This window comes from Lepidochelys kempii, chromosome 2 (genome assembly GCF_965140285.1).
Source record: "Lepidochelys kempii isolate rLepKem1 chromosome 2, rLepKem1.hap1, whole genome shotgun sequence".
Classification (NCBI taxonomy): Eukaryota; Metazoa; Chordata; order Testudines; family Cheloniidae; genus Lepidochelys; species Lepidochelys kempii.
The window spans coordinates 180,509,075-180,522,739 of NC_136381.1; the positions used below are offsets into that span (position 1 = coordinate 180,509,075).

Genomic DNA, 13,665 nt, shown 5'->3' on the forward strand with positions numbered 1-13,665 from the left:
AGAATATCATAAGGTGAAAAGCAGATACTATTTACTGAAATAATAATTATTATTTCATACAAAAGAAAACCCTTGAAAGTTTTCCTCAGTGCACCTAGGTCCTGATTAGAGTGACCAGATGTCCTGATTTTATAGGGACAATCCCAATTTTTCACAATTACAGTCTACTCCTGATGCGTCCAAACACTTCAGTATCTTCTTTGTTGTTCTGAAATGAAGGAAATGTAAGTACATGCTGAAAATATTCTGCTGAACAGGGGTCCTAACTTCTGCCCTCCCTGTGATCTGTTTCACACTATTTTTAGTCCCATTGTAGTATAGGGCTAGCGGGCAAGTGTCTGTTGGCATTTGCAACAAACAAGGTACCAGGGAATTGGTCAAACCAATAGCAGCCTGATTTTTAGAGGTTCTGTGCACCCACAGTTCTCATTAAATCAGTGGGAGTTGCTGATGCTCAGCACTTTGTCATGTCTGTAAATCAGACCATAAGCTTTTAAATCTTTATTTCCTGGAAAACATGAGTTTTTTTTAAAAAGAAGAGCTAGAAGAAGAGTAAACCAAAAGCCCTTGCCATGCCCTCTGAAATGAAGAGACCTCCTTCTTTCTTTCATTAGGCATTGTGCATATCGTTTGTAATGTGGTTTCCAGAGAAACATAGGTGGGGTGTGTGTGTGTGAGAGAGAGTGAAAGGTAGGGGTGTGTCAGGATGGTGCAGGTATGCCAGCAGGAACTGTCAGGCCAAAATTTGACAAACTTACCACCCTTGAAATAATCAATCAAACAAAAAAAGTCCTGATTCCAAATAAAGTTTAAAGTGACACCATCAACTGAAAATTGCATCCTAAAATCTTTACCTCCAGCCATGGTGCCTTTTCTGTAATGATTATTGTATTCTAGTAATGTTTAGCGGCCCAAAGTGAGATCAGGGCTGCAGTGCGCTCAGTGCTGTGTAGAATGCTTCCTGCCCCAAAGTGCTTGCAACGTAAATAGACAAGACAGACAAAGGGTGGGAAAGGAAAGAAGCACAGAGAAGTGAAATGACTTGCCTAAGATAACACAGTGACCAAGACAGGAATAGAAATTAGTTCTCCTGAATTACCATCCATTTTCTGATCCACTTGACCACACTGCCTCCGAAAGCCTAAAAACTCCACCTGCCTGACAGGGTGAGTTCCAGTGAATAACCCTGAGGGTTCTATAAACAAAACAAGAAGAAAAATCCCACCAAACACACTTCTTTCTTTCAAGACAAGGTAGTATTTTAAAAGTACAAGATCGTCTTGTTGCCAGGAATGCAGCTGACTTGATCTTAAACTGTTTCTTGCAGGGACTGTGCTGCCTTCTGTGTTTAGAAAACACCTAGCAAATTTTGAGTGTGATTGATATCAATCAGTCAATCAATCAATGACTGACAAAGATTAGAGAAAAAATTCTCTGTAGTTTTTTTCAGATTTGTGCACTTGACCATTTTTGGTGTCTGTTAAATTTACACTTTCCTTGGAAGAGTTAGATGGCCCTTCCATGAAAGCATCCCACAATGCACAATCAAATGTAGGGCTGATCCTGCAAGTCCTCTACATACAAAACTCCCACTGAAGTCAGTGGGAGTTTCTGGCCAGTTAGGGTTTGCGAATTTGGACTCTCAAGTTTTCAAGCCCTGTTGGGTTTTACTGGGTTTTAACTTGCTTCACTCTTCTCTAAAACATAGGAACAGGAAATATCTGATTTCTCACATTTTTGGTATGAGTGAGTCTTAAACTAAGCGATTGTGGGCAGCACCGGGAATGTGCACAGGTGATGGATACAATGTGTGAAATAGCATTTTGATAATATAATTTGTATTACACTCAAATAAAAGAGGGAATGTGTATCACTGGCTAGATTCATCAAAGTGGATCTGCAACGCCACTGAACACATCAGAATATGGCCCAAAATATGGAAAAAAGGACAGAAAATTGTTTAAATACTTTTGCTTAGCAGATAATGTTTCCTCTCTCATTGTCATGTGTGAAGGTTTTTTTTTTTGTTTTTTTTTTTTTTTTAAATACTTCACTGTAGAAGATAAGTGAAATCTTCCTTCCTAACTTGGTAAACCACTGGCATTACAAAACTCTCCAAAACTGTCATTGACAAGCTACCAGTGTGTGTTTGCATTATTACTAAGCAGATTGATAAATAGATTATTTTGTTTTAAATAGTGAGACAAATTCAGCTCTTGGTTACACTGGTATAAATTTGGAGAATCCTTTTCTTCTGCTTGAAGTTAATCCAGATATAAAATATTTTACATCTGTAATCACATGAGTAGGAAACCTGAGTAAAAATATTTAGTTTCACGTATTTCAAAAATTGGCAAAAGTGACAAGAACACTGTCAAGTGCGGTTTTCTTACTGACACAATGTAATGAAGCACATTACAGGAACCATATGTATTGCTTTATATTAATGCCTTCTCTAAACCTTGACTTCCTAGTCAATGAACTAAATTTTTCACAGTGGTTTCCTGAGTTTTGGGAGTGTGCTGCTACTTTAATTTTTGGCTAGCATTACTGATAAATGTGGTAGAATATAACTTCAATAGATTTTCTTTCTTTCTGAGACGTCTGGAGTTGCTGTATTTTACTTCTTCACAATCAAAGTACAACTGAGATATTTTTCTAAGGGGACTCTCAAGTAATTTTAGGCCACCAATTTAGGGTCAAATCCTTAGTCGGTATAAATTGGCACAGCTCCATTAAAACCAATTCACTGAAGCCACTGGCACTATTTCAATTTACACCATCCCAAGTCTGGCCCTTAGATATTAAACACAGAGTATAAGTGTTTTAATGATTTTAGTGATTATTTTTTTCAATTCAGTGGAGTTTTTTTTATTTTATACAACAGAAAATGAAACTGATGATAAAATGGAAACTGGCCAATGTAGTTTCATTGTCCAACCTTGATGAAATGCAATAAACAGCATATATATGGAAAATAAACACTTGTAAAATCTTGTAGTTTAAATATGAGAAGGGATTGTTAGTGGCACTCATAAGGAAATTATATATCTTTCACTTAATGCAACAATTATTTTCGTAAGTAAGAATAATGGAAAGCCTTTTTTTTCTTTTTTCTTTTCTTCTTTTCTGGAACACAGCCATGGTACAACAAACTTTTTGGAAAGGGTGGTCCAGATATAATTCAGTGTATTAATGTACAGTATAGTTAACATCAGGAATCAATCAATGTTCAATTACAATAAGTGATGAAAAATATTATTTCCTTTCTTCTAGTGGGGCTGTAGTGGTCAGAGCAAGAAGAGTTGTGGTGGCAGAGAGCCATTCTGGATAAGAGTAACGTTACAGACAAGTATTAAATTTTATTAGGGTCTGGCTGCAGATTTTCCAACCACATTCTGATTGGCTGTGAACTAACTTCCAGTGGTGCATGGCTGGAACCTCTTCACTGACAAATAAAAATAATCCCCTTTTGTTTACTATGTTAAATGGGGGTGGGGTGGGGTGGGGGAAGGCAGAAGTTAATGGAGTAGGGGGCAACAGTAATAGAGGTGGGCTGCAGTAAGACAGCATGGCATTTAAAATTAATGAGCTATAATCAAACACTGTAATCATTAACTTAGCAGGATGTGCAGTAATAGGATACTTCTGCTATTAAATAGTACTTAACAGTGTACTTGGTGCAGTGCTGAAGTCTCTTGTCCTTCAGCCTTATATCCTAGAAAGAACCATATGTATGCAAACCTTGTTGTGCTATTACAATAGTGGGCCTGGGAGGGGGCCCTCTCTCGTAAAAGTGTCCCTTTCTGTCCCTGTTAGAGCATTGCTTCCATCCTAAAGCCCTTCCTTCACAATCAGCAGCATAGACAATACCCAGTGGTGCTTTCTAAGGCCATGTATACCCTAGCACTTATGTTGGCAAAATTTTTGTCGCTCGGGGTGTGAAAAAACACACACAAGTGCGTGTGCACAATATAAGTTTTGCCAGCATAAGCACTTGTGTGCACAGTGCCATCTCATGCCGACGTAGCTACTGCCGCTTGTTGAGCTGGTTTTATTATGTTGACGGGAGAGCTTTCTCCCGTCGGCATAATGCTGCTACACAAGCAATCTTACAGTGGCAGTGATTAATTTTTCGGAAGAATGAAGGCAGAATGATGGCCGTGAGTTTGTTGGCACCACAATTTCCACTGAAAACTTGCAGCATGGCCCTTGCATTTGCAACATATCAGGTGATGACACTGCACTTTAAGATAAGGGATGGACATAACTAAAAGCTGCTGGACACAGATACACTGGAACGGTTCTCTTTTAGAAGCAGCAGGAGCCGCCTTTAAAAGTTAAGCATCTACTATATTTAAGAGAAGTGTTTTTTGCAGAGTGATGAGATTCCTGGGGATATATGTGTGGCTGAATTAACTACAAGGTGTCTCATTCACATTCTGGTCAGCTGGAACATTCACCTGCACTTTATAATTCAATTACAACCACCCTCCTCCTCTCATGGACTTCTGGAATCATATTACTAAAGAGAATAACAATTGTTTTTTTAAAATTAGTGTATGTAATCCCTTACACTGTCATACATAGACCTTTTCCCATTGTAAGTTACCATAATTTCAGCCGCACAGTCCTCAGTCGCATATGGCATCTTTGTTTCATACACTTTTCAGAGGCATGTTGCCCTGTAGAGTGGAGATGTGAAGAGCTGAATTTTTCCTCACCACTTTGAAATTATTAAAGCAGCATTTGTCACTACAGTATAATTCTGTAGTGCATACTTATGTAATAGGGAGATTAGTGCTATAACTCACTCAGCTATGCCTTACTTGGATTTTATAAATGTTCTTTTCCCTGTGATCCCTTATGTACTTGGGAGTTCATGGCAGCAGGGTGCTGGAGGAGCCAGTGAGGGCATTTTCTGGCCTGATAGGAGATCAAGATTTGGAACAAGGAGTTCATCCTTCTGTGTTTGAATGTTTTGTTTTGATAATATGTTTGGCTTCTGGAGAGAGGGATGAGATTTGGTTTCTTCATCACCGTGATGCAGATGATCGGGGGTGATGCTTCATTTCTAATGAAGCAGAAATAAAGAAGTAGAGTGTGCATTTTTCAGCGGGGTATCGGAAGCTGGCTGAATTACAGCTCAGAATGAAAGGCAAGAGCAGTGGTTCTCAAACTTTTGTACTGGTGATCCCTTTCACATAGCAAGTCTCTGAGTGCGACACCCTCACCCCCCCCCCCATAAATTAAAAACACTTTTAAATATTTAGTTGGGGATTGGTGCTGCTTTGAGCAGGGGGTTGAACTAGATGACCTCCTGAGGTTCCTTCCAACCCTGATAGTCTATGATTCTATATGTAGCACCATTATAAATGCTGGAGGCAAAGTGGAGTTTGAGGTGGATGCTGACTGCTCATGACCTGCCATGAAATAACCTCGTGAACCCCTCAGGGTTCCCGACCCACAGTTTGAGAACCCCTGGGCAAGAGGAAATGTACTCTGTTCCTTCAAATATCTGTCTGTGGTACGCATATTGCCTCCATTACCATAGTATCTGAGTGCCTCCCCTAATGTGAGACCCCTGTGAGGTAGCGATGTACTTCTTGTCCCCATTTTATGTATGGGGCGCTGAAGTACAGACTTGCTCAAAGTCTCGTAGGAAGTTTGTAGCAAAGCAGAGGATTGAAGACCCAGGTCCCCTGAGTCCCAGTCACTAAAGTACTATAGCTCTATATCTATAGTCCCAGTTATGTGACAGAGATGTGTGAAGCTTGTATTAATGGGAATGAGGGAGAATAAACCTTTCCTGCATTACAGTAATCAAAAATATCTTAAGCACCAAAAGATTTGTTAGCAGTAGCAGTGTTCATAATTAACAGAATGCTGTATTCACCATCTTAGAGATTTTATTTTCTGACAGATGTACAGATCAACAGTGAACTATGTTTTCGTGATGTCTTCTCTTAACCAGATGTGTGGCATCTGCTGTTTCCCTGGGATAGGCTTCAATATTACTTAACAGGAGAGTGGTGTTTAGGCTTTCCTTTGCTTTCTGTGCTGAATGGTGTCAGCCAGGGAAACCGAAGTCCCTAATCTATCCCAAGAACAAAGACAACAAGGGCAAAAGTGATACAAACGAGCTCACGCTGAACTGTAGAAGAGAGATGTACTTCAACGTTGGCCTGAGGGGAAACCCATTTGTGGATGCTTTATCTATCCAATCAAAGGGTATGTCTTCACTGCACAATTAACCCAGGCTCTTATCTGGGTTTGAACCTTTAACCCCCCTACTGTCCAAACAGAAAAACCTCTGAGCCAGGTTTTGGAGTTGCTTTAAGCCCTGCAGGGAGTGTGGGTTAGAGCCTAGAGTTTGTTTTAACTGTGGCTGGAACCTGCCCTCTTTGTAATGAGGTGCAGGCTAAATCATTCAAGAGCTGATAGTCCTTACATGCCTTCTCACACTTCCTCCTGAAGGACAGACAGGTTCTCCTGCAATTGACCAAATTGACTGAGAGAGAATCTTAGAGCTTCTCAATTACAAAGGACCATGGGATATCTCCCCCTCCCCCTCCACCCGCCCCATGCATGAGCAAGTGCAGAAACAGTGAGGGCACAGTGTGGGTTTTTCTGTAGGAATGCCCATACCTTGGTTTGGCAAACTCGGGTGCTCAGACACAGGTAGCAATCACCTGGGGCAACTGTGCATTGAAGACAAAGCCTTAGATTCCATGCTGAGAGTGTGCAAAAAATGTCAGTTATGGTGGTGGTTTTGTTTGGTGTTTCTTTAGTGACTAGATCCTGGTCTAATAATACATAGATCACCAAACAGCCATTAGAGACTAACTTCCAATCACTGCCATGTATTGGATTTGAACCAGCAATGTAGGCTGTGTGGATGTTTAAAAGACATCTTTTTCCTAACATGTCAACCAAGGAGTTAAAATTATAGCATATACAAAACAGTTGCAGTTTTCATATGTGAGCTGGTTGTTATAGACTCTTGGGGAGGGGGAATGAAAGTTGACCTTGACAAGTTAAAACATGTTAAAACTACAACTTGCCTTGTTTATATTAGGTTTGTTAGATGTGTGAGGTCTATAAAACATGTCTAAAGACACCAGTGAAAACAAGGTCAGAGAGGCCAAAAGCTAAAATGAATCAAACAGTGATACAAAATGTTGCTCCTGCTACAGAAAAGTCAGATTTTGGGCAATGTCCTTGTAAGCAGTGGTTAAACCCGCCCCCATTCCCGCAATGGGTTTGGTTTTCAGAACTGTAAGTCCAATAAAAGTTATATTTGAATGCAGTAAAACTGATACTGGAGTTGGGTTGGGATAAAAATAATCGGGGGAAAGAACCCAATGATCCCCTTCTTGACACCAGGCAAATATTTGCAGCTGGACTAGCAAACTGATACACTAGAAAAGCTTGGGGAATAGATTGATTCTGGAGAGAGGAGAAGAGCCTTTTATCTCCTCTTTCATGGTTAAAAATAAATAAATAAATAAAAGATAGCTTCTACTTGTTGTCTATCCCAAAGTACTCTACATACATTAAATAATACTGTCCTGTAAATGTTGGTCTAAGCATAGAGATTCTTCATACAGTACTTAATAGCAAGGCGCCAGAGGAATCTTGACGTTAAGGGATTCTTGGGAGAGAACAGTGAAGTTAATCGCTAACCCATCTGTCATTTCAAAGAAAATAACTCTTTTGTTGGTAGAGGAATGTCTTCTGTGCAGTGTGCGTTGTAGTATTTGCATGACACTTTTGATGTGTTGTCTGCCAAAGTCTTCTCTGCAGCCATGAATTATGTAACTCTACTGAAGCGATTTCACAGAGGGAGTTGTGGCAGCCATCACATGTTTTTAAACAACCTATTGCTTACAGCTGTGAACATTTGCACTGGTCACTGTGTATAGTATGAAACGGGGAAAGGAATTTTCTCCACAGAGTTATTCAAACGGAAGGCACCTCAGGGGAAGGATGTAAGGATAATTAGGGTCTCAATAGTTTTTATTGTAAAGATGTTAATTTGTAAAGCCCCTTTTACTAGTATCAAATTACTGTATATGCTAGATAGTGGCTAAAGCATAAGATTAAATATGTGTCCCTGAAGGGTCCCATTTATTGATTCATTACGGTTAACTAAGTTCCACTGAGTGATTTCAGTGCTATAGTAATGCTCCTTCCCCCGCATGGCAGAAGCCTGAAAGGCAATTTGTGTCACTTTCTTTTTTTAATTTTAGATTTTTGTGCCTTCCTTTTTAATCGTTACTTAAAGTTCTTGTTACCCCTTTATTTTCTTAAGTTTTGAGTTTCAAGTATCCAACTATTTCATACAACCAAGTGACCATGGCACAATATAGAAAAATTAATAGATATTCTAGATTATATTATAGAAATTATAGATTAATAAAACTGGGACTTTTCAGTTTGGAAAAGAGAAGACTAAGGGGGGATATGATTGAGGTCTATAAAATCATGACTGGTGTGGAGAAAGTAAATAAGGAAGTGCTATTTTCTCCTTCTCATAATACAAGAATTAGGGATCACCAAATGAAATGAATAGGCAGCAGGTTTAAAACAAACAAAAGGAAGTATTTCTTCAGACAATGCACAGTCAACCTGTGGAACTCTTTGCCAGAGGATGTTGTGAGGGTCAGGACTATAACAGGGTTCAGAAAAGAACTAGATAAATTAATGAGCGTAGGTATCGCATATGTAAAGTCCTGTGCCCTTAGTTGACTGTTTGAGATGGTGGGAAGGGCAGGTGAAACCTGGTATGGTAAAACTTTTTCAAAGGCAAAAGCCCCATTTTCAAAAGTGACTTTGGCCTGGTCCACAGATGTTATGTGTACTGGTATAACTATTTCATTTATAGGTCTTTTAAAAAAACAAAACTGAAATAGCTATCTGACTGCAACTCCTAGTGTGAACGCAGCTGTACTGATATAAAGGAACCTTAGGCTGGTGTAGCTTATTTCTCTTCCCAGACAGGCAAAACTATGGGCATGACTACAGAGACTATTCCAGCATAGCTACGAAGGCATAACCCTGTGTTGTAGACACAGCCTATGCCAACAAAAAGGGTTTTTCTGTTGGTGCGGGAACACCACCTCTCTCTGAGTGACAGTAGTGAGGCAGATGGAAGCATTTTTCCATTGACCTAGCTCCGTCAGCATAGCTGCGGTACTCAAGGGTGTGGATTTTTCACACCCCTGATTGACCGAGCTATGTCGACCTAAATGTTAAAGTTGACATTATACCAATATATAACCACACTATGGGGCTGTACTGCTTCAACTATACTGATACAACTTTTGGGTGTAGACAAGCTTTTAGACGTATAGGTGTTGGATCATATTAAAGAAGTTCTGTATAAAATCACAAATGAGTTTGATCCCCCATAGTTTAAATTCCAGGGTATTACTAATTAAGAGGTCTCTTGGTTTTTGGTACTGTTTCTCTCCCTCTATGTGTGAAACTTGCAAGCTGCTAATTGCGTTAGTACATTCTAAGACAGAGTCTGTTCTCAAAGCAATTCACACAGAGAGAGACTCAAAGCAATACTCTGTAGCAACAGAAACAGCACCCAGAGACTCCTCGCCCTTTTGTTGTATTAACAATTGTGATTAAAATAGAGATAGAGGATGTATGTGGATGGATGCTTGGTGTGGATAATAACTGAATGATCAGAGAGGTGCCAGCCTAAGAATCCAGTGTCCATCGGCTGAAGAAGGCGTCAAGTGGAAATAACCAGAGGACCCCTGGAGGGCAGACTGGAATCCACGCAACAGCCTCAAGAATGGGAGAACCAAAGAACAAGATAACATCTGGCAGCACGGAGCCGTCAGGAATGTGACAACTGCTGATTGATTCAGCAACAGCATGATGAAGCAATTCCCATAGACTGACATAGGAAGAAATTCCTATAAAAATGGACTCTGGAAAGTGAGAACTTTAGGGTCTGATTCTGCAAACCAACTTCCAGGAGCATCAGATGTGCATCTGACGAGGCCCTGCTCCCTCCTCATGTCCAGGCCACTTGGCCAGTGGCTTGGCATGGGCAACTCTAAGGTTGGTAACTATGATAACGACCTTGCAGAACCTGTGTGTGTGTGTGTGTGTGTATGAATAAATATGAGATTGTGTGTGTGTGTGTGTATGAATAAATATGAGATTGAATGGAATGTTATAGCTATAACTAACTGCTTACTATGATTCTCTCTGTATTCACAATAAATGTGGTATTTTGCCTTTTCCTCTTTAATAAGATCCTTCTGGTTTTTATTTTATTGGTATAACATAGGAGCCTAAGGCCTGGTCTGCACTACAAAATTAGGTTTCAGAGTAGCAGCCATGTTCGTCTGTATTCACAAAAAGAAAAGGAGTTCTTGTGGCACCTTAGAGACTAACAAATTTATTTGAGCATAAGCTTTTGTGAGCTACAGCTCACTTCATCGGATGCATGAAGTGTGTAAATTTATTTCCCGTTGCAGTGATGTTTGATTGCATGCCAAACTTAACAGGTCACATATGGATGCATCCGATGAAGTGAGCTGTAGCTCACGAAAGCTTATGCTCAACTTAATTTGTTAGTCTCTAAGGTGCCACAGGTACTCCTTTTCTTTTTGCAACTACAAAGTTAGTTCGACATAAACCACCTTGTGTCAACTTAGTTGTGCATGTGTCTACACTTTAAATTTGTCTCCCATTGATATCAAGTCTGCATTACGCTGAGGTACTAACACCAGCTCCTCAAGTGGTGTTGAGCCATGGTCAATGTATTGAGGTCAACATAGTGTGGATGTGGACACTGCGGTACCGATGTCAACCCTAACACTCCTAGAGAAACTGTCCCCCAGTGCCCAACAGTGACCTCTCTGGTGACACCTGTGAACTCCACTGCCCAGGGGTCAGGGAGCCTGGAAGCTTCCCTTCCTGCCCCGCCATTTAAAACCATACGAATTTTTGAAATGACTTTTCCTGATTATCTAGCTTGGTGAGCACACCTAGCTGGTCTCCATTGTTGTGTGCAACTGCCCAGCTGACCATGTCAACTTCAGACGTGCTCCAGCCTGGAATAGACAGGAGATATTGGATCTCCTGGGCCTGTGAGGAGAAGAGGCTGTACAAGCATAGAAATGTGGACATCTGCGAGCAGATTGCACAGGGGATGCAGGAGAAGGGGTACAACAGGGGATGCAGGAGAAGGACCAGCAGCATGCCACATGAAAATGAAGGCCAGGAAGGTGAACAGTTGATCCAGTGTCGAGCCACAGAGCTGCCTCTTGTACAAAGAGCTGCATGCCATACTTGGCGGAGAACCTATCACCATGCCACTGCATCTATCACTCTGGATACCTCTGAGGAGCCCAAGTCACAGGCCCCTGGCTTAAACAGTGAGGAGAAAGAAGAGGAGTAGGATAGAGGACGTGTGACCAGGGTGTCCAGCTATGCCGCAAGCCAGGACCTGTTTGAGATTCCACCACAGTCCAGTCAGTCCCAGCATTCAGGCATGGATGAGCCTGGTGCAGGGGAAGGAACCTTGGGTAAGTGTGTAAATGCATTTCCCGTTGCAGTGACGTTTGATTGCATGCCAAACTTAACAGGACACATCTAGCGACTTTTCATTCATTTACTTGTACTAGAAGAGGTAGTGGTACAAGAAAGAAAGGTAGAGTTACTTGCTTTTCATTCCCTGAAGAGTTAGGTAGGAGGGCCATGTGGAGCAGATTGTTTACATACACAGGGACGTCCCTTGAGTCTTCCTGAGAGATATTGATGCAACTTTTATGGAGGTGCTCTGCAATCATCTCCCGAAGGATTCTAGGGACAGCAGCCTTATTTCTTCCTCTGCGGCAGGACACTTTCCCATGCCAATCAGCGATAACTTCAGCTAGCAGCATTGCAATAAATAGGCTAATGGCACATGGGTCCCGGTTGCTTTGGGACACCAGCAGCAGTTGTGCTTTCTGCACCTTTCTTACCCTCAGGAGTGAGATACCAACTAAAATCACCATTGCTTGTGGAAGATGGTGCTGGTATTCAGTGCCATTGCCCTATACTCATGCAATTGACCAACTCCCTCCTCATTTCCCCCAACCCTGGCAGGCCATACTCACCATGGCTGGTGCTGTGAGTGGTGCTATGCAGAAGCAGTCCGAAGCAGAAGTGTCAATAAGCATGTTTTGTTGAAAACTTTAGGGGAGCAAGGGAAGGGAGTTCTGAATCTTAACTTTCCCTTTCCATTGGGATTATACTGACAGTGTTAGCTCTGTGTGCTTTATCTGTAGCTGTTGCCATTGTGGCCTTGAGAGGTTCCCCCTCCACACCCGGAGAATGCCTGAGCTGGATAAGGAGGAGAAAAAAGAGGGCTTGAGATGACATGCTCAATGAGATCCTGCCAGTCAGTGCTGCATCAGACCATGAACAGAGGGCCTGGAGAGTGAATATTGAAGAATGTATGGAGAAAGGCCCAGGAGTCCCAGCAGGAAGGGGAGAGGAAGATGCACCAAGACATAATGGGGGCTTCTCCAGCAGCAAATACGGATGCTGCAGACTCTTGTGAACCTAGAGGCTCAACAGTCACAGGCTTGCCTCCCTTTGCAGTTCATGGAGAACTACAGTATAGCATCTCCTTACAACCCCACCCCAACCTGCAACTTTGTACATAGCATCCACAGCTACATTCCTACCTCTACCACTGCACGCTGGCGAACATTAAAGACAACCACATCTTCACATACATTGACTGGGGGGAACCACATATGATGTATGTGTAGTTAAAAATGGACATGAATGTTCCTTCCCCTTCTTTAAGCTCTGTTCTATAAATTTATTAAGATTTTAATGTATTTGCTTTTAACTTGTGTAACCCACACACCTTCTGGGTGTGGTGTTCTGTCCCATCTAGTGGCACCGAGACCACTTAGACAGACAAAATAAGTCTGCTCTACAACCTTAGCTAATAGCCAGTTGGCTTTTAGTTCATGCGTTAGAGGCTCATGCACTAAGCTCCAGAGGTCCCAGGTTTGATCCAGCCCGCTGACGATCAGGGTCTGTTGGTGTTACACTTGTACAGAATTTTTTTAAATGTTTTTGTTAATAAAACTGTTGCTTGGAAAATTCATCTTTATTAGTTTACAACATATGCTGCTGAATGACTGGCAGTAGTGAAAGCATCGCTGACTTGTTACTGTACAATGTGACCCAATTCAGTGGCTCCATGACAAACACAGTATAATAATCCTAAATGGACAGCAAGCACCACCGAATTAATAGATGCCTTCCCAGTGTTCTATTCATAGATGTACACCAAGCACCACACAATTCCTAAGAGCCCCCCATACTGCAGGTGGAGCACAATACTCCACATTATTGTGGCTCGCTGTTAAAGTGCTCTTTCAAAGCCTCTCTGAGCTGTACTGCTCCATGTTGAGCTTTTCTGATAGCCCTTGTGTGTGGCTGCTAAAAGTCAGCAGAGAGCTGCTCCACCTCCGCCCTCCACCCCAGCAGCAAAGGTTCCCCTTTCGCTTCACAGATACTATGTAGGACGCAAAAGGCAGCTATAACCACTGGGATATTTTCCTAACTGAGATCCAATCTTGTGAGTAAACAATGCCAACATCCCTTCAGTCTACCAACAGCACATTCAAC

The 13,665-nt window shown here is 41.5% G+C and overlaps 1 protein-coding gene across 1 annotated transcript in view; it reads left to right on the top strand.

Moving 5' to 3' along the window:
• The window catches only part of ELMO1 (engulfment and cell motility 1), a 413,972-nt gene that overhangs the window by 73,725 nt on the left and 326,582 nt on the right, over positions 1-13,665 (top strand). The window lies entirely within an intron of this gene.